Raw genomic sequence first — 27858 nt, 5'->3', positions numbered from 1 at the left:
ACAAAAATCAAAGTTGTTGGCAGCAAATCCCCCCCCCCCTCCCCCCGTGTAAGCAGGTGACGTGCAGCCAATGATCCAAAGTAACGGGGACGAACATATTACGATCATTCCTCCCCATACAGAAAGCATCGAGCCGTGTAAAGGGTCAACCAGCACCGCACCGGTTATACCGTCCTCCAATATCAGGGCATTTAATAGATACTCAAAAGTAAAAGGGACCAGTCGGATTATAAGAATAATTTTAGCATCTATAGTACCAAATCCACGCCTTGAACCCCTTTGCATCGTTGATAAACTTGTGTAGCGGTTTTTAAATCTTTATTAATCGTAATGATGACCGATCTGACGTGGGAACAATGATCGGCTGTGAGGATCATACCATTCTGTAACATTTAGGGGACACTCAATGAAAGACAACGCTAACTAAACTTGGATTAAGAAAAAAAATCAATAAATCCTGACACATATGGCAGCTGTAGAGACCACCCAGGACCGTACACCGTGAATACAGCGTCTGTGTGCGGAGTGTACAGCGCAGTCCTCCCGTACCAGCCCACAAGCCCCATCATTCAACACAAGAACAGTGACAGATCGCGGAGCCCACGCCTCCCCCAGACTCCCGGGTACCTGGTCTCCTCTCCCCCCGTTTCTCGATGGCAGTGTCGGTGCTGGAGGGGTCTCGACTACCGATTCCCTCCTGTCACTCAGTCGCCGCTTTACAGTCTGTCTCAGGGGGCAAAGGAGGGGGCTCCGGAGAAACCAAGTGGAATCCAGGGAGGCAGGAAAACTGGGGACCAGCGTCAGGAGAGCTTCTGGCTTCGGAGAGGACGCTCTTGGCTCGGATAGTGACAGGGAGTAAGGGCTCCTGGTGTGCGCGCCTCTCCCCCGGGACACGGCCAGGCTCCCTCTGCAGGGCGCTGTCACCTCCTCCAGGTGTGTGCGGGGCCTGGCGGCGCTGAGGGGGGAGGGCCTCCTTTCCAGCGAGGAGGGCAGTTGCTCGCTGTTTTCCTCGGCTTTCCCCTCAGAGCGCTAGTCCGCTGACGGGAGGCAGAAAATGGGCAGCTGCGGCCATTTTGTTGCTAACTGACAAGAAGCCAAAAGATGGGCGCGGCCAAGCAAATGAGTTGCTGGGCTGCCAGTCGTTCAAAACATTTATTGGCTGTTAAGTTATCAGGGGGGCGTATTCCCTGAAGATGGGCGGAGACTCGCTTAGACTCCGTGCAGTAAGGTGAAATGACTATGGGGGCGTGTCAGTATGATTGAATAAGGGCGGTCCTGAAAAGGGGGATGTGAAGGGGGTGTCGTTTCCTCCCGCCTTATCCCCTACCCGCACCAGGACGTAACTGTACGTCGTTGCGGGAAGTTACTTCCCGCACGAGGACGTACAGTTACTGAGTTAATCCCGGTGCACACTGTCGGCGACCACCGGGAACCAGGAGGTCAGCTGTCGCCGACAGCTGACACTCCCCTCTTGCCGGCCAGCGGTCCTTTGCCGCTGATTTCGGCGCATTAACCCCTTAAATTCGGCGATCGGGTGCAATCGCCGAATTTTAGGGGTTTCTAACATATCGGCAGACCCCCGTCCGAAATCGCGGGGTCTGCCGATAGTTAGTATGGCAAACGGAAGCCAAACAATGGCTTCCGGGTCTGCCATGGACAGAAGCCCATCAGGACCAACCTTCGGCTGGTCCTGATAGGCTTCCTGTCAGAGTGACAGAAAGTCACTGTGCCGTTCCCGATGCACACTGTCGGCGACAGTGTGCATCGGGAACTTGGAGATCAGCTGTCCCCGACAGCTGACACTCTCCAGTGTTGCCGATCAGCGGCTCATCGCCGCTGATTTCGGCAATTAACCCGTTACATGCGGGGCTCGATTGCGATCTCCGCATGTAGCGGGTTTGTTGCGCATCAGCAGTCCCCATGCAATCGTGGGGGCTTCTGATGCTTGTGATGGCACCCGGGGGCCAGACAACGGCCCCCAGGTCTGCCATGTATGTCAGCCTATGAGGATCAGCCTCTGCTGATCCTCGTAGACCAACTGTCAGAGTGACTGTGACGTCACACTGACAGTTGGAATACATTACACTACCTAGGTAGTGTAATGTATTCTAGCAGCGATCAGAGCTGCAGGTCAAAAAAAGAAAGTGTAAAAAGTAAAAGAAAAGTTCATAAACAAAAATATAAAGTGTAAAAAGTAAAAAAAAGTTAATAAAAATGTTTTATAAAAGTGTAAAAATAAAAAGGTTTTGTTTTCCTATAATAAGTCATTTATTATAGGGAAAAAATGAAAACGTTAAAAAAAGTACACATATTTGGTATCGCCGCGTTCGTAACGACCCAATCTATGAAACTATAATGTTAATTTTTCCGCACGGTGAACGCCGCAAACAAAATAAACGGAAAACTGTCAGCATCACTATTTTTTGGTCACCACCCCTCCCAAGATATAGAATAAAAAGTGATCAAAAAGTCGCATTTACCCCAAAATGGTACCAATAAAAACTACAACCCGTCCCGCAAAAAACAAGACCTCCCACAGCTTTTTTGATGAAAAAATAAAAAAGTTACGGCTCAGAATAGCGTGTCCCAGAAAATAAATTATTTTATAGAAACTTAATTTTATTGTGCAAACGCTGCAAAACTTAAAAAAAACTATACACATATGGTATCGGCGTAATCGTACCGACCGGCAGAATAAATTAAAACGTAATTTATTGCGCACGGTGAACGCTGTAATAAATAAAGAATTTAAAGCGCCAAAAATCGCTGTTTTTTGGTCACCTTAGCTCTAAAAAAGATCCTGAGGGGCCAAAATGCTCACTATACCACTAGAAAAATTCCTTGAGGGGTGTAGATTCCAAAATGGGGTCACTTTTGGCGGGTTTCCACTGTTTTGGTCCCTCCGGGGCGTTGCAAACCCGACACGGCACTGAAAACCAATCCAGCAAAATCTGCGCTCCAAAATCCAAAAGGCGCTCCCTCCCTTCTGAGCCCTGCTGTGGGTCCAAACATCAGTTTACGACCACATATGGGGTATTGCCGTAATCGGGAGAAATTGCTTTACAAATTTTGGGGTGCTTTTTCTCCTTTATTCCTTGTAAAAATGAAAAAATTCTATGTTTCCACAGAAAAATAGGTGATTTTCATCTTCACAGACTAATTCCACTAAATTCTGCAAAAAAACTGTGGGGTCAAAATTCTAACTATACCCCTAGAAAAATGCATTGAGGGGTGTAGTTTCCAAAATGGGGTCACTTTGGGGGGGTTTCGGCTGTTTAGGTACCACAAGACCTCCTCAAACCTGACATGGTGCCTAAAATATATTCCTAAAAAAAGGAGGCCCCGAAATCCACTAGCTGCTCCTTTGCTTCTGAGGCCTGTGTTTCAGTCCATTAGGACACTAGGGCCACATGTTGGATATTTCTAAAATCTGCAGAATCTGGGCAATAAATATTGAGTTGCGTTTCCCTGGTAAAACCTTCTGTGTTACAGATTTTTTTTTATTACAAATGAATTTCGGCAAAAAAAATGAAATTTGTAAATTTCAGCTCTACTTTGCCTTAATTCCTGTGAAACGCCTAAAGGGTTAAAATATTTTCTGAATGTGGTTTTGAATACCTTGAGGGGTACAGTTTTCAAAATGGGGTGATTTATGGGGACTTTCTAATATATAAGGCCCTCAAAGCCACTTCAGAACTGAACTGGTCCCTGAAAAAATAGCCTTTTGAAATTTTATTGAAAATATGAGAAATTGCTGCTAAAGTTCTAAGCCTCGTAACGTCCTAGAAAAATAAAAGTACGTGAAAAAAAATGATGCAAACATAAATTAGACATATGGGGGATGTTAACTAGTAACTATTTTGTGTGGTATTACTATCTGTTTTACAAGCAAATACATTTAAATTTAGAAAAATGCTAATTTTTGCAAATTTTTGCTAAAATTTGACGTTTTTCACAAATAAATATTGAATTTATCGACCAAATTTTTTCACTAACATAAAGTACAATATGTCACGAGAAAACAATCTCAGAATCGCTTGGATAGGTAAAAGCATTCCGGAGTTATTACCACATAAAGTGACACATGTCAGATTTGAAAAAATAGGCTGTGTCCTGAAGGCCAAAACAGGCTGTGTCCTAAAGGGGTTATAAAGGGCGGACTAGTGGGTTGTTTATGTTTTTTTCCAGTTGACAGTTTCAACAGATGGCGCAGTGCGCATGCGCATAACACTCCAGTGGGAAAAGCCCATGTCTGGAATAACTTGACAGAATAGCCAAGCTGGCTGTATAGTACATTGGAGACTATGGGCTTCTTATGTCAATGTTGTCTCAAATAAGAAGTGATTTCACAAAAAATTATAGTTGAGCTTTCCTAAGTTTCACTGAGAGAATAAATCGTGAAAACTGGTTGCTATGGGAAACAAGGCCATGTAAAGGGAGGATTGTTAGGACAGTCGCGATCCGAATATAGTAGACAGCATCAAATAATGGTGCCACAGCCACATACGTGAATAGAGGATAATTGTGTGACTTCTTCCACCACGCTTCTCCCTCTATTTTAGTTGTGCATACTCATATACTACACAAAATACACTGGGCAGACTTATCAAAACTGTCTAACAGTAAAACTGACCTTGTTACCCATAGCAACCAATCACTGTGCACCTTTAATTTTTACAGAGCAGTTTAAGAAATGAAAGCTGAGCCCTGATTGGTTGCCATGGGCAACCATGGCATTGATAAATGAGGCCCAGTCTAGCAGTCAGGCTTTCGCGTCATAACTTCCGTTTATAACATAGCCATGACAGTTTTAAAACGGATACTAGCAAACAGAGGCGTAACTTGAAGCTCCTGGGACCCAATGCAAAATCTGTAACAGGGCCCCTCACCTACCATTTTCTTTTTATAGTACTGGTGTCTACCTTTGGGGTAGAGGGTCCTTTGCCCCCCCCCCCCCCTGCTAATGAACCCCCACAGACCCCATTAATGGAGTGTGTCGAGGTTCCAGTATTTTTTATAGCAAGAATATCGCTGTAGACTACACTATTCTATCCGTTCAAAATACCGGAAAGACTAACGGTCCTAAACACAAATGTGAACAGAGCTTAATTCATGCACATCCAAATCTGTCCATTAAATGAATTCATTAAGGGGTTACCCGAAGTGCCATGACCCGTTCAACATCCCTTGGAGATTTCAGTACCTTGTAGCTATATCCAGGAAAGCCAATTATTTCAATTACGCTGTAGTGCATGGGATTATCCTAGCAATGCTAGAGCAGAAAAGCCATGAATTTGTGGAAGTCAATGGCCTTTTACCATATTTTAGGAATTTTAATTGCTGATTATGAGGAGAACTATGCCAAAACCAAATAAAAAACATTGTCACAGTCTACTTTGCACAAAGACTAGGAATATAAAGACAAACACTATTGTGACATCAGCATAGTAGAACACGTCCAAGACAAACACTGTGATGACATCACCATTAATAAACAGTCTCACCATTAAAATAGAACATAGCTTATAAAGAAATGCACAGACTATTGTGATATCGCCACAGTAGAACACATAGAAATAAAGATAATAAACTATTGTGCCATCTTTACAATAAAACACAGGCCAATTATCGGGTAAACGATCGTTCATAGAAGGCTCGTTGACGATAATTGCCTTGTGTAAACAGGGCAGCGATCAGCAGATGAACGAGCAAACCATTGTTGATCTGCTGATCGTATCATTTAAAAAAAGTAAAATAATATTGTTGTTGCATCACAATAATGTATGGGGACGAGCGATCAGAGTAACGAGCCCTCGTCCCCATACTACCGTGTTTCCCCGAAAGTAAGACAGTGTCTTACTTTCTTTTTATCCCCAAAAGCCCCACTATGTCTTACTTTCGGGGTATGTCTTATATTGTAAAAAAATTGTCGAATTTATTTATTTTTTTTTTTCACAAACTTTATTTAACTGTTTTACATTTTTTTTTTTAGTCCCACCAGGGGACTTCACTATGCGATGTGCCGATCGCATATATAATGCTTTGGTATACTTAGTATACCGAAGCATTATTGCCTGTCAGTGTAAAACTGACAGGCAACCTATTAGGTCATGCCTCCGGCATCGCCTAACAGGCAGATGCTGAAGGCAGACCTGGGGGTCTTTGTTAGACCCCCGGCTGTCATGGAAACCCGACGGCGACCCGCGATTTGTTTGCGGGGGCGCCGATCGGGTGACAGAGGGAGCTCCCCCCTCTGTCAAACACATTAAATGCCGCTGTCACTATTGACAGCGGCATTTAATGGGTTAAACTGCCGGAATCGGCGAGCGCTTCGATTCCGGCAGTTGCAGCAGGAGCAAGTGCAGGGGACGGCGCGGTGACGTATGGAGAGGGGGGTGGCGCGGAAGTGGGCAGGAGGCCGCAATACCCCCGTGTTTCCCCGAAAGTAAGACATATGTCTTACTTTCGGGGTACGGCTTATATTAGCCGACCCCCCTGAAACCCCCGATACGTCTTACAATCGGGGGTGTCTTACTATCGGGGAAACACGGTAGATCCTTGTGAAAGGAGCAAATGAGCGCCGATCAACGAGCTGTCTCGTTGATTGGCGCTCGTTTACACGGCCCAGGACGGGCTGTGTAAGGACCTTTAGAAGAAAGACAACCTTCTTTGAGACATCATCACCATAGAATACAGATTAGGGAAAAAACAAACACTACTGTGACATCATAGCTACAGAACACAAGTTATGAATAAAGACAGTCTATTACTATCAAAATTGAAAACAGACTAATGTGACATCACAATAGAACAACCTAAAACTAAACACAAACAGTATTATGATATCACAATAGAACACAGTCTAGAAATACATCTTGAAAATTAATAAACAGTCTCTTATTACACCATGAAAATAGAACATAGCATATAAAGAACGCAGACTATTGAGATATCACCACAGTAGAACAAACACTAGACAAAAGATAAACAACTATTGGGACATATTCACAATAAAGCACAGCCTAAGAATTAAAGGCTATGTACACCTTTTAAATGTATATATTTTTTAAAATAAAAAGTCTATCAGTGTGCTTGGTGCAACTTTCTAAATACTTTTTATTAAAAACTAGAAAAAGCACCCGGCGCTGCCCGGGTATAACGTGTCGGTCTGTCTGTGTCTTCATTGGATTTGTTCCAAGGGTGCCCAGGAGGTCAATCCATGCCCTCGTATTTTCTTGGTTTACGGGGAAATCGCTAGTAGCCCTATATACCCCGGCAGTTCCACACTGTTTATTTAAATTTTAACTTCCTAAATACCTACACAACTAAACTGGTGGGAAATGGAGTCAAAAGATTGTCTGTTGATTAACAACATTGGCAGTTGTATTACCAGTTGGCCATAGACTATGGTTGTATCATAATTGAAAAAGGCATCATGCATGAAAGCCCACTCATTAGCACGCTGAACATCATGATGTTCTCTTATCAGCTTGCTTTCTGGATTGGGTTTTGGGCAGGAGTCTCTGCACTTCTGAGAGCCACCTGTCTGATCTGTTGTTGAGAAAGCCAGAGTTTGCTGAGGAGTTTCAGCAGCTCGAGCAGCAGTATGACACATTTGATCAGCTTGCAGTTGGGCAAAAGAAGTCTCTGCAGCTAGTAATGGAGCTTTCCTCCTGGCCATCAGTAATCTGATTGGTTTCTATGGGTAATCGCTCCCCTTACCAGAACTTTTGGGCCTCCAGCACCCATGTAGGGTGGAACGGGCACACAGTGGGCCCAGATCCGAGACATCAACCACCAATTGATAATACTCGTCTGCCACGCTCTAGACTGGTCATAATGAAATTGCTTGAATATAATGACAAGGTGGCCCTTACGAAAGCATACCGTCGCAGATCCAAGCCCTTGGAGATTAGGGGCATGAAGATTTAACTTTTTGAGGACTACTCGATGGATGTCTCCAAACGTCTCAGATCTTTTAGCAAGATATGCACCGCTTTATTTCAAGGAAGGCAACAATTTACCCTCCAATATCCAGCTACCTTACGAGTGTGCCAAGCAGACGAAACTATTCGTTTATACAATGTGTACGGCCCTAATGCCGCTAATGCATGTTTCTTTTGCAACGTGGAATCACAAATCCAGCTGGATCGTACGAAGTTCTTGGTGTTAGGGGGAGAGTTGAACACAGTGATGCTACCAGGGGAAGATAGGAGTGCAGTAACCCCTTCATAACGGCACAGGGATTTTGTTTTACCTAACTTTGCAAGACACAATACGCTTACAGGTGCCTCGCGATATCTGCATCCGGACACCAGGGAGTTCAAACATTATTCACACGCCCATCAGTCCTGGTCTTGAATTGACTACTTTTTAGTGAGTTTAGTTTCTACCCGACTCCTGATAGAGGCATCGATTGAGGATTTAGTTATTTCTGACCACTCTCTGGTTACAATTACCCTTGCTGACACTATTGCTAAAGGTACAGATTTTTTTTGGCGTTTTCCTTCCTTTTTAAGAAGGATGACAGTTTCATACAGAAATTACAGGGTTGGTGGCTAGAATACGAGGGAGATTATCGATCTCACCGCTCTGGCTCACGGCCAAGGTGGTGATGAGGGGTAAGATTATGTGACACATGTCTACCCTTAAACGCAAGACAACTGTAGAGTATAATACTGTGAGTAAGCATCTGCGGGCTGCATACACGGCATTTCTACAATCTCCGACAACAGATTTGAGAGACAAATGGAGAGAGTCAAAAGTACAATTTGACCACTGGCTAGAAAAAAGGGAGAGTATCTATAGGTCACAATTCGAAGCTGATCTGTTTAGACATGGTAATAAAGCAGGCAAACTCTTAGCTCGTCTGGCAAAGGGGCGACATGCCCCAACTCACATCCCAACCCTTAAAGATAAGCAAGGACTGCCTACGTCAGATCCCTAAATACCTAAACAGATCAACACTATTTTACAGTCCTTTTATGAGTCACTGTATGCTGATGCACCTATTGATTTACATAAAGGTAAGGAACTATTGGATGAGATACCTTTGCCTAGACTCACACAAGGTCAATGTGAGCTGTTTTAACGCAGAAATTACAACTGAGGAAATTCAGGGAGCAATTAAAACTTTTCCCACTGGAAATGCCCATGGGCCGGATGGGTACACAAGTGAATTTTACAGATCCATGAGGGATAACATTCGCCCATTATTGTCAGATTACTATAAAGAACTGCGGAGAACAGGGACATTCCCGGCCGAAGCCAAAATGGCATATATTAAGGTGTTGCCCAAAAAGGGGAAAGATCCTTTGGACTCAGGGTCATATAGGCCGATATCATTGATAGATAAAAAACAGAAACTTCTGTCTAAAATATTAGCGAATCGTTTGGCTTTGTATATGCCTGTCTTGGTGGGATGCTCCCAGGTGGGATATGTGAGAGGTCGAGCTGCAGTAACAAATTTGCGTAAGGTATTGACGGTGTTGGAGACGGGGTGTCACCATCCGCACCTAGATACCAGACCAGCTTTACTGGCACTGGATGCTAAAAATGCATTTGATAATATTCAGTGGGGCTGGCTGGGGATAGTGCTGGACAAAATGCATGTCCAAGGAGCATTTAGGACTATTTTACATGGCCTTTTATACCAACCCCCCAGGATTTCTGTCAACCCCCTTCCAGTTGTTCAAAGGGACACGTCAGGGTTGCCCCTTATTGCCACTATTGTTTCATTCAGCATTAGAACCAATGGCGCGATTCTTAGAAGGCGCTGCTCTATTTAGTGGTATATGAGTAGGGACTAGAGAAGTGAAGATCGCATTATTTGCTGTTATACTCTTTCTGTCTGACCCCCAGGGGCATTTGGTACCTATATATAACTTCCTGTCTCAAGTTGGATTATGCTCCGGCTACAAAGTTAATGTAGAGAAGAGCGAACTTTTAGAACTGGGACAACTGTGCCAGAGATTGCAATGGCAATTAATGGGATGCAACATTTTTCCTACTCGAAGTTGTATCACATATCTCGGTATTAAGATAGGGAAATCCCCTGAGCAACCATATCGTTTACATTTTTTGCCACTCCTTCAGAAAATTCAGTTGGAGCTCACAAGATGGTGCTATCTACCGCTGACATTTCTAGGTAGGTGTCACTTAGTAAAAATGATCAGTTTTACTAGGCTTCTATATTCCTTACAAACGCTTCCACTTTTGCTCAAACATGTAGATATCTCTAGACTGAATTCCGCCTTCACGCGTTTCATATGGCCGGGTAAAAGCTCTGTTGACAGATACTGGTACAGTAATTGTTACGTCCACAGTTCAGTGAATAACAGAGCTAAAAAAAAGATGATCGGCCTAATTGTGCAATAAGTCATAGTATATGTACACTAAAACATCTGACGTGCAAAGTTATAAAAACACAAGTACGCTACACAATTAGTTAGGACACAAGTGTTTTTTTGTTAGATAATTTTTTTTAAACGCAACCAAATTTTATTAACAAAAATACAAAATAAACTAACATGGTTCCTGTGCACCAACATGGTGCCATCAAATAAGATCAAACCGATCCACAATTAAAGGTCAAAAAGTTCATGACCTAATGGTCCAGCAGTAGAGGAAACAGGTCGACCTGGGGCATGTCTGTCTGACATTTCGTGGCCCTGTTGATGCCCTTGGTAGGGGTATGCCACGTTCCCTGGGTAACTTTGGCCACTTGATGAGGAGCCATAGTAATTAGGCCGTACGTTCATGCCTCTATCCTGGCTGAACAGGCTAGGTGAGGACTCGTATGTAGGCCTATAATGGGTAGTGCGCGTAGGTTTGCACTACAGGAGTGACCGGGTTTGTTAAAGGTGCTCTACTATCAATGGGCTCATCGTTGTGGGGACGCCACAAATCGACTGCCCGGAAGATGGGCCTTGGATCATTTGGTGGGATTTCTGCCTGGAGCATTACGATAATCGCTCCCTGCACTCGCTGTCGATGTTCCGGAGGAAGGCGAGTTAGATGGGTGAGACTCCGTAGGAATGTCTCCTCTGGATTTTCAATGCTGTTCTTATTCAGGTAATCCGGGACTCTGGAGTAAATTAGAGTCCTGGTGTCCGCAGCACTAGCAGGAGTCCCGCGGCTGCGCTGTGAAGTGCTCTGAGGTGCAGTGTTTGAAGCCACCCGAGTCATGGCGGATGTCTCAAACGTGTCCCCTGTTGCCACATGAGGAGATTCGCTCATGGGAGTTGACTGTGCTTCGGGCTACTCTAGTTGACTGGCATCTGAGTCCACTTCCTTGGCATCTTCAATATTGTCGCATGTTACGTTGAAGAAAATAAAATTTTTAATAAAATCATATTAAATTACAAGTACATTTTGTCGAACATACTACTTTTTGCATAATTAATAAGGGATACCCTTTCCTCATAATAAGCCATCAACTGTATATCCTATTGGTGGTTGGTTAGACTACAGGCACCCATGACTATCAGCTGTATTGAACGTTGCATAGCGCTCGAACCTACAGCAGTCTTTCAACTACATAGTTTGGAACCTGTTTGTACGGTCAAATCCTGACACACTTGTAGTGGGAGTTCACAGAAGTGTGTACTGTGAATTGCTGCTCAAAGTGTGTGCCATTGACATTACAATCAGGTTAAAAGAATGAAGGGGAAGCAGGCCTTGTAGAGGTGCTGCTAACACAAAAAATAGGAAACATTCATGCGATATTTAAACAAAATAATACTAGGTCTGTAATACGTCATGACGATAGTAATATTCATTTAATTCTTAAGAAAAAATAAAAAAAATAAACTTACAGACGAAGTTCCATCACATTTCAAGAACATAAGCTGCTGGGTGAACATGTACGCACTTTTTATTTTTTTATTTTAACGGACCATGTCCGCTTTTTCCAATTTGGGACCGCTCAAGTCGAAATTAGTCCTGGCACGAATTCCAATAAATTGTAATCTCGTGTAATGTTTTTTTAAAACATTTTTTTATTATTGCTCTAGACATAGAACAGGCCATACGTGTACGTATGATCATTGGTGGTCGAAATAGATGCACCCCCCGTGGATCAGCTGAAGGGGCCGTGGCGATTGTGCGGGGTATCCTGTTTATCCTCTGACACACTTGGAGCTGTGCATACTGTATACCACACCCACAATTGTGTTTGCAAAGCACATTAATGAGACGTTAATCATTGAAATGGACGCAGCGCTCGCACATGCACAGTGGCTCATTTCAACAAAACATTTCCGTGTGTGTGTAAGTTTGACCACAAACAAGCATACATTAACCCCTTCAGGACTGAGCCTGTTTTGGCCTTCAGGACGAAGCCGATTTTTAAAATCTGACATGTGTCACTTTATGTGGTAATAACTCCGGAATGCTTTTACCTATCCAAGCGATTCTGAGATTGTTTTCTCGTGACACATTGGACTTTATGTTACTGGCAAAATTTGCCCGATAGATTCAGTATTTAATTGTGAAAAACACCAAAATTTAGCGAAAAATTGCAAAAATTAGCATTTTTCTAAATTTAAATGTATCTGCTTGTAAAACCGATAGTAATACCACACAAAATAGTTACTAGTTACCATCCCCCACATGTCTACTTTAGTTTGGCATCGTTTTTTGAACATTATTTTATTTTTCTAGGACGTTACAAGGCTTAGAACTTTAGCAGCGATTTCTCATATTTTCAAGAAAATTTCAAAAGGCGATTTTTACAGGGGCCAGTTCAGTTCTGAAGTGGCTTTGAGAGTCTTATATATTAGAAAGTCCCCATAAATCACCCCATTTTGAAAACTGCACCCCTCAAAGTATTCAAAACAGCATTCAGAAAGTGTATTAACCCTTTAGGCGTTTCACAGGAATTAAAGCAAAGTAGAGGTGAAAGTTACAAATTTCATTTTTTTTATACAAAATTCATTTGTAATACATTTTTTTCTATACCACAGAAGGTTTTTCCCAAAAAATGTAACTTATTATTTATTGCCCAGATTCTGCAGTTTTTAGAAATACCCCACATGTGGCCCTAGTTCGGTTATGGACTGAAACACAGGCCTCAGAAGCAAAGGAGCACCTAGTGGATTTTGGGGCCTTCTTTTTTTAGCATATATTTTAGGTACCATGTCAGGTTTGAAGAGGTCTTGTGGGGCCAAAACAATAAAGACCCCCAAAAGTGACCTCATTTTGGAAACTACACCCCTCAGGGAATTTATCTAGGGGTATAGTTAGCATTTTGAACCCACAGTTTTTTTGCTAAATTTATTTGAATTAGTTTGTGAAGATGAAAATCTACTTTTTTTCTGAAAAAACGTAGAAAATTGTAATTTTTTCAAGGTATAAAAGAGAAAAAACACCCCAACATATGTAAAGCAATTTCTCCTGATTATAGCAATACCCCATATGTGGTAATAAACTGCTGTTTGGACCCACAGAAGGAAAGGAGCACCATTTGGATTTTGAAATTCTGATTTTGCTGGAATAGTTTTCAGTGCCGTGTCGCGTTTGAAATGCACTGGAGGGAACAAAATAGTGGAAACCCCCGGAAAGTGACCCCATTTTGGAAACTACACCCCTCAAGGAATTTTTCTAGGGGTAAAGTTAGCATTTTGACCCCACGGTTGTTTTGCTGAATTCATTGGAATTATTCTGTAAAGGTAAAAATCGACTTTTTTTCTGAAAAAAGGTAGCCATTTTTAATTTTTACAAGGAATAAAGGAGAAAAAGCACCCCAACATTTGTAAAACAATTTCTCCCGATTACGGAAATATGCCATATGTGGTAATAAACTGCTGTTTGGACCCACAGCGGGGCTTAGAAGGGAAGGAGCGCTATTTGGCTTTTGGAGCTCAAATTTAGCTGAAATGGTTTTTGGGTGCCATGTCGCATTTGCAAAGCCCCTGAGAGGCCAAAACAGGGGAAACCCCCCAAAAGTGGAAATTACACCACTTAAAGAATCTATCTAGGGATATAGTGGGCATTTAGACCCCACAAGTCTTTTGCAGGATTTATTAGAATTAGGTCGTGAAAATGAATATCGACATTTCTTCCACTAAAATGTTGCATTTTTTCAATTTCACAAAGGATAAAGGGGGAAAAAGCTGCCCAACATTTGTAAAGCAATTTCTCCCGAGTACGGCAACACCCCACATGTGGTCATAAATGGTTTTTCATTAGAAAGTAATTAACCCTTTCTGGAGTGATCCATTTTTTTCTTTTCCTTCTTAGTTTTTTCCTCCCCGCGTTCCAAGAGCCACAACTTTTTTATTTTTCAGTCAATAGAGCGTTATGAGGGCTTATTTATTGAGGGACGAGCGGTCGTTTTTATTGGTGCAACTTTTTGGTACATACAACTTTTTGAGCACTTTTTATTACATTTTTAGGTAGAGCCAAGGTGACCAAAAAAACTGCGATTTTGCCGTTCTAAATTCTTTATTTTTTACGTGAGACGCTCCATACATCACCCCCCACACTACGACATGCTATGTCATGGTGCGCGCAGGGGTTAATGCGCAGCGCATGGTGCGGAGTGAAAATTACAATTTTCCACTCATATGCCATTTTAGTGCACTATATGTTATGCCCAGTTTGTGCCACTGAAGACAAATAACTCAAAATATTAACCGGGTTCTCCCGGGTATGGCGATGCCATATCTGTGGACGTAAATTGGTGTTTAGGCACGCTGCAGGACTCAGAAGGGAGGGACGCCACTTGACTTTTGGGGCACAGAGTTTGCTTGGCAGTTGTTCTGTTTGGGGTTTTACTGGTGTTTCAGTTTATAATGTGGGGGCATAGGTTATCTGTGCGGAGTACATCAGGGTACATGTTATCTGTGCGGAGTACATCAGGGTATAATAAGAGGGTATAATAATGCAGTAAATAAATAATAATCCGCAGATGTGTGGCCAGTGTCGCACTTATAAATGGCTCCTGATCTTATCTGCTTTTGGAACACTCTGCACATTTTGCATCGCCATATTCTGAGAGCCAGAACTGTTTTATTTTTTCTCCACCGGAGCCGTGTGAGGGTTTATTCGTTGCGGGACAATCTGTAGTTTTCATTGGTACCATTTTGGGGTACCAGAAATTTTTTTGATCATGTTTTATTCCATTTTTTTGGCAAGCAAGGGGACCAAAAACCATCAATTCTGACAATGTTTTTTATTTGTTTTTTTTTATGGCCTTCACCCTGGGCTATAAATGACCATTATACTTTATTCTGCGGGTCGATACGATTACAGCGATACCATATGTATATAATTTTTTTATGTTTTGCAGCGTTTGTGAAATAAAATCACTTATTTATAAAATAAATTATTTTCTGTGTCACCATATTCTTAGAGCCGTAACGTTTTTATTTTTCAGTCAAAAAAGCGGTGTAAGGGCTTGTTTTTTGCGGGACGGGATGTAGTTTGTATTGGTACCATTTTGGCGTACATGCGACTTTTTGATCACTTTTTATTGTATATTTTGGGAGGGTTGGTAACCAAAAAATAGTGATTCGGGCACTGTTTTTCGTTTATTTTTTTCGCGGTGTTCACCGTGCGGGAAAAATAATATTACAGTTTTATAGTTGGGGTCGTTACGAACGCGGTGATACCAAATATGTGTACTTTTTTTAACGTGTTAATTTTTTTCCTATAATAAAAGTCTTATTATAGGAAAAAAAGCATTCTTTGTTTATGTCACTTCTAACTTTGATTTTTACACTTTTTCAAAATATTTTTATTATCTTTTTTTAACTTTTTTTACTTGTCCCACTAGGGGACACTTAGACTGGCAGCTCTGATCGCTGCTGGAACACATTACACTACACACGCAGTGTAATGTGTTCTAACTGTCATTGTGACGTAACTGTCACACTGACAGGAAGCAGAGGAGGAACGGCCGGAGGCTGATCCTCCGAGGCTTCCGTACATGGCAACCCGGAGGTCATTGTCTGGCCTCTGGTTGCCATGATAAGGATCGCCAGCCCCCGCAAATACATGTGGGGGGCTGCCGATCCGCTGTAAACCTCTTCGATGTGGTGATCGCAATCGACCACCGCATCGAAGGGGTTAATTGCCGATTTCAGCGGCGACAGGCCGCTGATCGGCAACGGGGAGAGCAGGGCTGACACCCTGCACAGTTAACCGCCGCTGCGGTGTAGCGCCGCGCGGCGGTTAACTTTTAAAGCGCGGACGTAACTGTACGCCCAGGTGCGCGAAGTTACTGCTTATCTGGACGTACAGTTACGCCAAGGTGCGGGAAGGGGTTAATGGCATAATAACAAAACAAGTAATAAATAATCAATCAATTACAGCAAGTGCACTGTATGTATTTACTTACTTATTTTCTGACGCTGTGCACTTGTTCCTGGCTCCCATCTGCGCTGCAAAAGCCCATTTGCAAGTTCCTCCCATGCTGCATTCTTTTTATAGCGGTCGTGGTAGGAGTCTGACCTATAGTTCTGGGTAGTCATGCACCAGGCTGATCTATTTCTCCACATCCATCTTGTCTGTTGATTGCTGGGAACTTTAGCATGCCCTGCCGTTGCTTGGCAACGGATCCGTCAAAAATGGACGGCACCTGGATGCCTTCCGTGTGCCGTCCATTGTTTTGATGGACCCATAGGTTTCAATGGGCGGGACGGACACTGAACAACGGACAAAAATAGGACATGTTCTACTTTTGACAGAACGGACAAACTGAACTGTTAAAACAACGGAAGTGTGCATGTCTCCATTGAAATTAATGTGTTAGCGTGCTGTCCGTTAAAAAAAAATGGATAGCACCCTGAAGAAAATAACTGAAGAGGGCATGAGGCCTTAGGTGCCCTAAGGCCTCATGCCCACTTGGGCCCACCAGTTTAAATTATTATCCAGGGGCCCCACTGTCATTCTGTACAGAACCTTTCTACGTCCACTTTTATTTGCATTGTAAACTTTTCTGTTTTCATTGTTCACACACAGGTCATATAATTAATAAAGTCTAAAAGATTATTTGTGAATAAACCAGAAAAAAATTGTCATTAGCAGAAAGCATTTGTCTCCCAAACAGCTGTAAATAAAGTTTCCTTGTGCAGGACTTTTGGGGCTGATTATTGTGTCAGAACTTGGGCCCACTGGATGATTCTATGGTGGTCTAGTGGGCCATACTTTCCCTGAATACACAATGACAAGCATTATTCCAACAATGCTCTAATAAACAGTGCTTCAATGAGAGAGTGGCCCGGCGACATAAACAGTGCTATTCAGAGCGTGTCCCCATGCGCAATGCTAGCCAGAGAGTGTCCATACACTGTGCCAGCCAGAGATTGCTCCACTGGCAACATTTTCTGCTGCATGTGAACATGCCCTTAATATTCCTTACTTGCAAGCCACTCTTTTTTTTCTTTTTTGCATTTATATCACCAGTACAAGGGTTCATGCGTATAACTGTATTACAGATCTGTTTTGTACAGATCTGTAATGTGCCCATAGCCTGCACTATACTATACTGCCCAGGGGCGTAACTAGGAAAGACTGGGCCCCATAGCAAACTTTTGACTGGGGCCCCCCCCCCTGGGTGTCACACAACCCCCCCTTGTAGATAGTGCCTTTTTTACAGCCCCCCTGTAGATAACGCCATACAGCCCCCCCCTGTAGATAACGCCATACAGCCCCCTCTGTAGATAGCGCCATACAGCCCCCTGTAGATAACGCCATACAGCCCCCTCTGTAGATAGCGCCATACAGCCCCCCTGTAGATAACGCCATACAGCCCCCTCTGTAGATAGCGCCATACATCCCCCTGTAGATAACGCCATACAGCCCCCTCTGTAACTAGCGCCATACAGCCCCCCTGTAGATAACGCCATACAGCCCCCCCCTGTAGATAACGCCATACAGCCCCCTCTGTAGATAGCGCCATACAGCCCCCTGTAGATAACGCCATACAGCCCCCTCTGTAGATAGCGCCATACAGCCCCCTGTAGATAACGCCATACAGCCCCCTCTGTAGATAGCGCCATACATCCCCCTGTAGATAACGCCATACAGCCCCCATGTAGATAACGCCATACAGCCACCCCTGTAGATAACGCCATACAGCCCCCCTGTAGATAACGCCATACAGCCCCCTCTGTAGATAACGCCATACAGCCCCCTGTAGATAACGCCATACAGCCCCCTATAGATAACGCCATACAGCCCCCTCTGTAGATAGCGCCATACAGCCCCCCTGTAGATAACGCCATACAGCCCCCTCTGTAGATAGCGCCATACATCCCCCTGTAGATAACGCCATACAGCCCCCCCTGTAGATAACGCCATACAGCCACCCCCTGTAGATAATGCCATACAGCACCCTCTGTAGATAGCGCCATACAGCCCCCCTGTAGATAGCGCCATACAGCCCCCTCTGTAGATAGCGCCATACATCCCCCTGTAGATAACGCCATACAGCCCCCCTGTAGATAACGCCATACAGCCACCCCTGTAGATAACGCCATACAGCCCCCTCTGTATATAACACCATACAGCCCCCTCTGTAGATAACGCCATACAGCCCCCTGTAGATAACTCCATACAGCCCCCTCTGTAGATAGCGCCATACATCCCCCTCTGTAGATAGTGCCATACAGACCCCCCCTGTAGATAACGCCTTACAGCCCCCTCTGTAGATAACGCCATACAGCCCCCCTGTAGATAACGCCATATAGCCCCCTCTGTAGATAACTCCATACAGCCCCCTCTGTAGATAACGCCATACAGCCCCCACTGTAGAGAACGCCATACTGCCCCCCCCTTGTAGAGAACGCCATACAGACCCCCTGTAGATAATGCCATACAGAGTCCCCCCTGTAGATAACGCCATACAGCCCCCTTTGCAGATAACGCCATACAGCCCCCTTTGCAGATATCTACAGAGGGGGCTGTATGGCGTTATCTACAAAGGGGGCTGTATGGCGTTATCTACAGGGGGGACTCTGTATGGCGTTCTTTACAGTGGGGGCTGTATGGCGTTATCTACAGAGGGGGCTGTATGGCGTTATCTACAGAGGGGGCTGTATGGTGCTAACGCCATACAGCCCCCCCTGTAGGTAACGCTATACAGCCCCCTGTAGGTAACGCCATACAGCCCCCCCTGTAGGTAACGCTATACAGACCCCCTGTAGGTAACGCTATACAGCCCCCCCTGTAGGTAACGCTATACAGCCCCCCCTGTAGGTAACGCTATACAGCCCCCCTGTAGGTAACGCTATACAGCCCCCCTGTAGGTAACGCTATACACCCCCCCTGTATGTAACGCTATACAGCCCCCCCTGTAGGTAACGCCAAGCAGCCCCAATCCCCCCAAAAAATCTGACCTACAGTGTGTCCTACAAAAGACATGTGTGATCGCTGGCAGCGATAGGGAGAACGGGGGACCGAAAGTCCCCCAAAGTTCTCCATGACTAACCTCTGACTTCCGGCGTCTGCGCAGCTCAATAAAAATGAAAGGAGCACTGGTCACGCATGCGCACAAGCGCGACCGGCGCTCCATTCATTTCTACGGAGCTGCCGACAGACCCCGGAAGTCCGAGGTTTGTGATGGAGAACTTCAGGGGACTTTCGGTCCCCCGTTCTCCCTATCGCTGCCAGCGATCACACATGTATCCCCTATCCTGTGGATAGGGGATACATGTATTTTGTTTAATGGCAGAGCGGGGAGATACCTCCCTGCTCTGCCGTAGTGTTCAGTGGCGTCGCGCTGTAGCAGCCATAGCGGCAGCTAGCGGAGCCTCCGGCCATGGTGGGGGCCCGTGCCGGCGGGCGACACGGGCCCCCTCATGCCGCGAGCCCCGTTGCAGCCGCTATGGCTGCTACGGCGGTAGTTACGCCACTGATACTGCCTATACTGTACCTCTGTGTGGCTCCGATTTTACACAGGGGGACATGGAGGCTTTTTTCTGATGGATTCCATGAGAAAGTATTTTTTCTAGGGTAGAATAATGTGCAGCTTACAGTGTCTGTAATACATACCTGTAGGAATGGGATAGGCTCCAAACATTTTGAACTGCTTTCTATTTTGTTGTAAAATATTTAACTAATTGCGGTCTGTCATGCCCATGGCCGCGGGCCGTCAGGCTCACTCACCTCCTGACGGCCGCATCCATGGATCTGTGAGCGCTGGTCCCCATCTACTCCTCAGGAGACACCAGCGCTTACTTCAGCTTCTCACGGCCGGGTCCCGTAGTGTGCGCGCGCACGCTCGTGCCCGCTCTTAAAGGGCCAGCGCGCGCATCTGAGTTAAAATTACAAAATTAGCCCATGAGCACCCTGGACTATAAGAGGGGCCCAGCCCCTTCCTGCCTTGCCTGAGCTTTGTTGTTGTTACCCTAGTCTGCCTATGCAAATGGTCTCCTAAGTGTTTTCCAGTTCTCAGTGTTTCTTGTTCCTGCTACCCGTAACCTGTATCCCGTGCTATCCTGGTCAAGTGCCGTATTGAGTTGGAGTCGTGCTGTGCTGAATACTACGCCTGTCCTGCTACACCACGCCTGGTGCCGGCCTGCTGCCTAAGTCCTAGCCAAGCCAGTCTTTCTACTGTCTGAGCTACCACAAGTACACCTATACAAACTAAAGACCGTGACCTGTGTCCTGTTGGCTAGCTGCCATACCATCAAGGTGGTACGGCGCAGTGGGTCCACGTACCCAACGTGACACGGTCCAAGTTCACAAGCCTAATTCTTTATCTCTCTCATACTCCCCGGTTCCTATCTGAACCATAGACCCCTTTCTATACTCTTTGCCTAGGCTATCTGCTCTTTTACCACATTCTTCCTATTGTGTCTGACCTCTGCTTCACAGTGTACTCTCTAGTTTGTATTTGTATGCTTTGTGTTCTGCCAGCTTTCTCTCCACTTCCTACTAAAGTCTACACGTAGCTAGTGGCATCGTTCCCACTGGCTCCAAGAGGAGCAAATTCCTCCAAAAACGTTTATTCCAGAGGAAGGATGCAGCCTCTTTTTTTTCTTTTCGGATATTTTAAGAACAGTGTGTGTAGTTGTACTTGTTCTATCCCGCTAAGTCACATACTAGAAAATAATAACCTCAGTATTTGGCTAAAGATTCACTAATGGTTTTTTTTTTTGCTTTGCTTTTATATATTTTACAATGCCAACTTGAAAACAGAAAAAAGAAAAAAAAGTACATAAAAAATAGTTACAAATGAGAGAAAAATCTAAGTAAAAATAAATAAAAGGGTGACATTGAATAATGAAAAAAACGTATCCATGAATAAATAACACAAAACACCAAATGTGTTGTGATATATGTAAAGAAATAGTGATCTCCCAGCCGTGGGCCCCCTTTGGGGGACAAAATTACTACACTATATATATATATATATATATATATATATATATATATATATATATATATATATATATATATATATATATATATTTTTTCCATTTTTACAGCCCATGTAGCACTTACCCAAAAAAGTTCACCTGGCTGAAAGTCAGGCCCCAGGCTCAGAGAACCCAAATTGAATTAGACCCCAGACTCAAGCCAGTAGTTGAATTCAGATCCCAGACTCAGAAACGCCGAAGGAAATTCAGACCTCAAACTCAGACCTAACAATTAATTTAGACCCCAGATTCAAAGACCCCAAATTGAATTCAGACCACAGACATAGGCTTGAAAAAAAATTCAGGTTCCAGACTCAGAGACCCCAATGTGAATTCACACTGTTCGGTAATATGTTCATATTGATATCCATCTTTCTTCTGTCTGATCCTTATGGGGCATATGGAAAGGGGTAGTTAAGATTAGACTTTCCTCCCAACCCTCTCCTGACCATGTCCTCTTGCGAGACCTACAGATAGAAAGTACCGTCTAGGACAGCGATCCACCTAGAGGTCTGGACAGTCCCTGTGCGGCACCTCCAAGGAGGAGCTGGAGGAAGATGAACTAGGTATAAAAATGGTTGTGGTGGTTGAGGGTACCCAAGCAAGCTAACAGGTTGCTTTGTCTATGATGAGACAACCCATTTAATCTGTTGTTTATCTTGTCTATACATTGAAAACTTGAACTAACGCTTGTATCATTGATATGGCTTTTCTTTTAAGCTTAGTTCATCAAGAAGTGCTTCTTCCAGAAATCTGACCCTTCTTAAGATCTATTTTTCAAAGTAATTATATTTGTCAAGCAATTTGACGGAGACCTGCTGTGAAGCAAGTGCCTATTGTCCATGACTCCCTGCTGCAACAACATATAGATTCTTTCAGCCCAAAAATAATCCTATTTTTCAACAGCATTGTGTCAATTTGATGATTCCATACAGATCTATTACAGCGCTGTCTGTCCCAGTTCTAAATGTATATACAAATAAAGCTTTGATCACAATCCTTTTCATTACTGGTAAATATATATAAAGTATAAACCAGATTAAAACATCATTTTCTGGTGTTTTTACTCTTTACCATTAACACCAGATTGGTTTTTGTAAATTTCAATAGTTTGCTTTGGGAATTGTTCCTTTTAATGCAAGTCTAAGTGCCTGAATGAGTAACCTGATACAATCACATAGCTGGAATTTAAAATCTACAAATGCTTTGAGGTGTAAAATACTCTCTGTGACCCCAGCTGGAGGAGGACCCAAGCACGCAGGTGTACAGATGGTTCTCTGTGGGGTAGAACAAGGTTTGAAAAATGTACTGTATTTCTATGTTCTATGTACAATGTTAGATCTAGAGTTCCACATGGATTTGTGTCCTTCAACATAATTAGAAGTCTTATGGACAGAGCAGAAACGACAATTTTTTTTACAGTGATTTGAAAAAGTAAGTACCCCCTTCAATGTTTCCTATTATTTGTCAAACTGTATTATTTCAGTTTTTTTTTTTTAAATAAATTAAAAAAATAATATTAGACAAAGGGAACCTTATGTAAATAAAATTTTAGAATTATAGGACCCCCTGCATATGTAGCGGATTTTCTGTGGATTTTCTGTCTGGGTTTGCGGGTGGAAAATCCGCAGTAGAAGACGATTGCAGGCAAGTGGATGAGATTTAAAAAATGTCATCCCCATGCTGCTGAACTTTTTCCACACAGAAATCAGGGCATGCTGCCGAGTTTGCTACAGATTTCCCCCTTTTCAACGTAGAAGGAGCAAAATCCGTAGCAAAATCCGCAGCAAAATCTGCACGTAGCGCGAAAGCGCTGCGGATTTCCTGCAGAAAATCTGCAACAAATTTGCTATGTATTCTTTACTGCATTTATTTAAAGTGACCCTAAGAACTTATAATTACTAGGTTGCCACTATTCCAGAGATACATAGGGGGTCTTCACACGGGTGTATCCTTCACCACGGCTGCTCATTGAGGTCCTGAGCAGCGGTTGTTATTAGCTTTCCGCCAATCTGTACAGGAAATAACTCTCTGAGTGTACTTTTACTCGGCGCCATGTGGGCCGTGTAAACGAGCGCCGATCAACGAGACGGCTCGTTGATCGGCGCTCGTTTGGTCCTTTCACAAGGAGCTAGTATGGGAACAAGCACTTGTTACTATGATCGCTCGTCCCCATACATTTAGATCATGTCAGTAGCACGTCTCCCTGTTTACACGAGGAGATGTGTTGCCGACAACGATAATATTTAAGACATTTAAAATGATACAATCAGCCGATGAACGAGCGTTTGCTCATTCATCGGCTGATCGTTGTCCTGTGAACGCTCGTTTGCCCAATAATTGGCCAGTGCAAAAGGACCCTTAGTGCAGAGTGTTTCTGGTCAGTTCATGACAATTGTTGGTCAGGACCTGAACAGGCAGCCGTGGTGAGGAGCAGGGACCAGGTAAATATAACTTTGGGATGTATTTTCAAAAAGTTACCAAAACACCCATATTACACATATGGGGGAAAAAAACCTTAAAGAGACATTAAACATTCATTCCATTTTATCTTTTCTTTATACTATACAGCTAAATGTTAGCTATTGGTGCCTTGGAGCAGCTAATTTGAGCTAGGAAAAGACTGTCTATGGTGTTTCCTAATGGTATTAGTGATAGGAAGTCTAGAATCCAAATTTCTGGCCCATGTTCATTACTTTATCTCACATATCTCCAGTTCTTAGAACCCCCAGAAACATAGGACTACATGCACTAACCTCAGTTTAGCAGTAATGTCTCATTTAATCTGCAGTCGTCTTAAAATCAACTTCTGTTTTTACACTCACTCATGCTTGACTCAGCAGCTCATCTTGTTCAGATTGGCTGCTTTGTATTTGCACAAGACCACCACAAATTCACCAGGAAGCCAATGCATGGGAAGCTGGTTTCCATCACATCAAAGACAAGAGTGTCAAGACTGGTTATAAAATAAAAGTAACTAAACAACGTGAAACAATATGATCAAGTAACTGCAACACAGAAGCTGAGCCTCTGATACAATAGTCTTGCTGAATCAGATCTTTTATTATTATGTTTCACACATTTAATTATGGCCACTCAAAGCCACATTTACTTCATCTAACCTATGCAGTCAACAACCTTGCTGCGTAGCTGCTGTGTGATCAGTGACCTGCATATAGACTGAGAAGAGCCATATCTAAGATAGAGAAGCGTGCGTGCATACTCTACATTACATACTTAAATCTGCTCTCCATCTAACACCCTATTGCACGCACATCAGAGGTGGCTTTAATATTTTATATGATATATTATTATGATGGGGTGTAGCTGTTAGGTATAGTGTGTTACATTATTTAATGTGGATAATCTGTGTGTGTCTGCTGTAATCTCATAACCTTATAACTACATGATAGTACTATATATAAATATTGTTTTTATATACCAGTATCGCTTTCTTCTATGCATTTGCCAGCTTTGACTGTACATTTGCCGATTCAACTCCAAGGACTGCCCATTGATGATGCCCACTGATGATGTCTAAATGTCTACTGAGTAACGCGGCCATGCCCGTTATCACGGCCAGCGATTGCAGACACGGCAAGCCGTCCAACGGGTCGTGCTCCCATATAAAGTATGGGAGGATGGTCTGTGAAAAGCAAAAGATAGGACATGTCCTATCTTTTGCAGCGGCTTTCTTCGGCCCGGACACATTCCCTTCGCGTTCGCAGCTGCGGGCGGTCAGCGACTGCAGGGCACAACAATACCCCCCCTTACGCCCCCTTGTCTTAGGTCCAGAGCTTTTGGAAGAGGAACTTTTGGATGAGGGTTGAGGCATTGATGTTCTCTTCTGGCTCCCAGGACCTCTCCTCAGGACCAAACCCTTTCCATTCCACCAGATAGAATGTCTTTCCTGCTATCCTCTTACAGTCCAGAATCTCTTTCACCTCAAAGATGTCGGAAGAACCGATGGGAGCAATTGCAGAAAGAGGAGATTTACTGTAGCGGTTCAGAAAAATGTAATCTGTAAATTTTAGCTCTGCTTTGCTTTAATTCCTGTGAAACGCCTAAAGAGTTAAGACACTTTTTGAATGCTGTTTTGAATACTTTGAGGGGTGCAGTTTTTTAAAATGGGGTGATTTATTGGGACTTTCTAATATATAAGGGTCTCAAAGCCAGTTCAGAACTGAACTGGTCTCTGAAAAAATAGCCTTTTGAAATTTTCTTATAGATGTGAGAAATTGCTGCTAAAGTTCTAAGCCTTGTAACATCCTAGAAAAAGCAAAAGACGTTAAAAAAACTATGCTGTTTTACAACCAGATACATTGAAATTTACAAAAATGCTAATTTTTTAACATTTTCTCTAAATAATGGTGTTTTTCACCAAAAAATATTACATTTATCGACCACATTTTTTCACTAACATAAAGTACGATATGTCAAGAGAAAACAATCTCAGAACCGATTGGATAGGTGAAAGAATTCCAAAGTTATTACCACATAAAGTAACACATATTAGATTTGAAAAAAAGGCCAAAACAAGCTGTGTCCCAAAGGATTAAAAAGTTGTTTTCTAGGTAATTTTACTTCCATGCAACATTAGTTTTTGTTGTTTAATCCTTATCCCAAATGTTTCTTTTACAACCAAATGTACTATGATTTTGATAGATATTTTTTTTAAGACGTGCATGTAGGTGTAGATGTGTGTTATACATAACGTTTTCACATCTTTTGTAGATGAAGGGTCTGTTTTTTAGTGAGAAACTTTAACTTTTATGCAAGTCTTTTAAAAATCTATAATTTTAATTACTGTTTTATGCAAAATTGCATAAAGGTGGCCAAGAGTTTAGTTGGATGATAATTTAACAATGTGCCAGGTGTCTACTTTCAGAAAATATTATATATAGCTACAATATGAAATATATGGGTACTAATATATATATATATATATATTTTTTTTTAATTCTATAATTCAAGTTTTATTTCTACTTGTCAAAAGTCTGAAAGTGTGTCCCAGTTACTAGAACGGCACAATTTCCTGGAACCTCTTATAGGTTAAGGGTTAAGGGACTTACAGACTTGTCCTAATTAAATGAAATTATATAAGGCAAAAATCTAAGTCAATGTCACATTTTTTTTTTACATTGCATAACCTGTACTATTAAACTTTGAGGACATTGACCTCTTTCACTTGGCCTTCAAGCAGCTTGGGAAATAATCCTACCCATTGAAGTCATTCTAGATTATACTCCACTTTATTTACTGGGACAATTATTCCCCTAGGAGCTCCACAGTTTTCAAAAACATATGTCTTTGTCCACAGTTGTTGCCGTGTTAGTCTTTTATACAGCATGATTCTTCTTTTCCTTTATATTCATGGGTGGCCTACTTTTCCTCTCCTTATTAATTCTAGAGCTGGAATCATTGCTCATTGTTATTAGGGACATTGGATCTCTCACCCACAACCAACTCCTCATGTTTACAACCAGCAAATGTGACCAATGGCATTGTTTGTTTTTTTAAATGGTCCCTTTTTTGCAGTCCCTAAAAATTAATGGCCTATCTTTAGGATAGGCCATCAATAGCTGATCGTTCGGAGTCCCATTCCAGGGGCCGCCTGCCGGTCAGCTGTTTTGAATTGCCTGTACATCTGTGTTGACGATTTACAATGAGCAAGTAGAAATGAACGACCCCTGGAAGAAGCCAGAATGCTGGCGAAACGCGCGTCGGGTGCTTAATCCACTATCCATTGGTGCTAACATTTGGCCAGAGCTGTCTCTGTTCAGCTCACAATAGACCACGCTATACAATACGGCTGACAGCTGTCAGCTGCTCTAGTGCGCTATACCATTTCAATTGCAGCGTGTTTTGCTGCCTAACTCAGAACAGTCGGGGCATATCTCCCTCACCTCCCGCCACGATATGGTCTGAGGCTAGTAACTCTATGTACAGCCCTCCCGGGGCAATTCAATTCACCCACGGGCTTTGACCGTAGGTGAGGTGTAGCGAGGCTGTGGGGTCTCGGTAACAGAGCCCTCACTACCCCACTCATTAATTCAGCCTACACACTGAGCCAACTGAGCGGACCTATTCACGAACCGCTCTGACAACAGACACGACCCAGTGAACGGCTGCAATTCACCGCTTCTGGGTTCATAACCAGCGGTGTTGGTAGCGTACATCACAACCGCTCTCTGCATCGCTGCTCCTCAGGCAGACAGCGGTGTGAAGGTGCGCTTGCAATCATAACTGCCCATTACAATCGCAGTAATAACGCCAGATGTGCATGTGGCCCGATCACCACTGCTCATCTAGTTATTGTAGGGCTCACTTTGACTCTAATCAGCTGCTTGCTGGTCTAACAACGCAGCAATAATTGCAAGAACTACCTTCTAGCACAGCTTATATTCTTAGCTGATACACTGTTCGAACTGTTATTTGGACTCCACCTCATATCATCTGGAGCCACAAAAATGACAAGTTAAAAATTAAA

General features: G+C 43.2%; 1 protein-coding gene across 8 annotated transcripts in view; it reads right to left on the bottom strand.

Annotated features, from left to right (window-relative positions):
* The window catches only part of TNRC6C (trinucleotide repeat containing adaptor 6C), a 189240-nt gene that overhangs the window by 100627 nt on the left and 60755 nt on the right, over positions 1 to 27858 (bottom strand). For 3 of the 8 annotated variants that reach the window (XM_075845652.1, XM_075845654.1, XM_075845655.1), the window contains exon 1: positions 628 to 1347. The exons of 2 other annotated variants lie outside the window; for them this stretch is intronic. The gene's annotated coding sequence lies outside the window, so the exon portion shown is untranslated. Of the gene's footprint in view, positions 1 to 627; positions 1349 to 27858 lie in introns of those variants that run through there. 3 more of the 8 variants (XM_075845649.1, XM_075845651.1, XM_075845653.1) reach the window with 2 other exon arrangements.

This window comes from Rhinoderma darwinii, chromosome 13 (assembly GCF_050947455.1).
Source record: "Rhinoderma darwinii isolate aRhiDar2 chromosome 13, aRhiDar2.hap1, whole genome shotgun sequence".
NCBI classification, from domain to species: Eukaryota; Metazoa; Chordata; class Amphibia; order Anura; family Rhinodermatidae; genus Rhinoderma; species Rhinoderma darwinii.
This window is presented reverse-complemented; position numbering and strand designations above follow the sequence as displayed.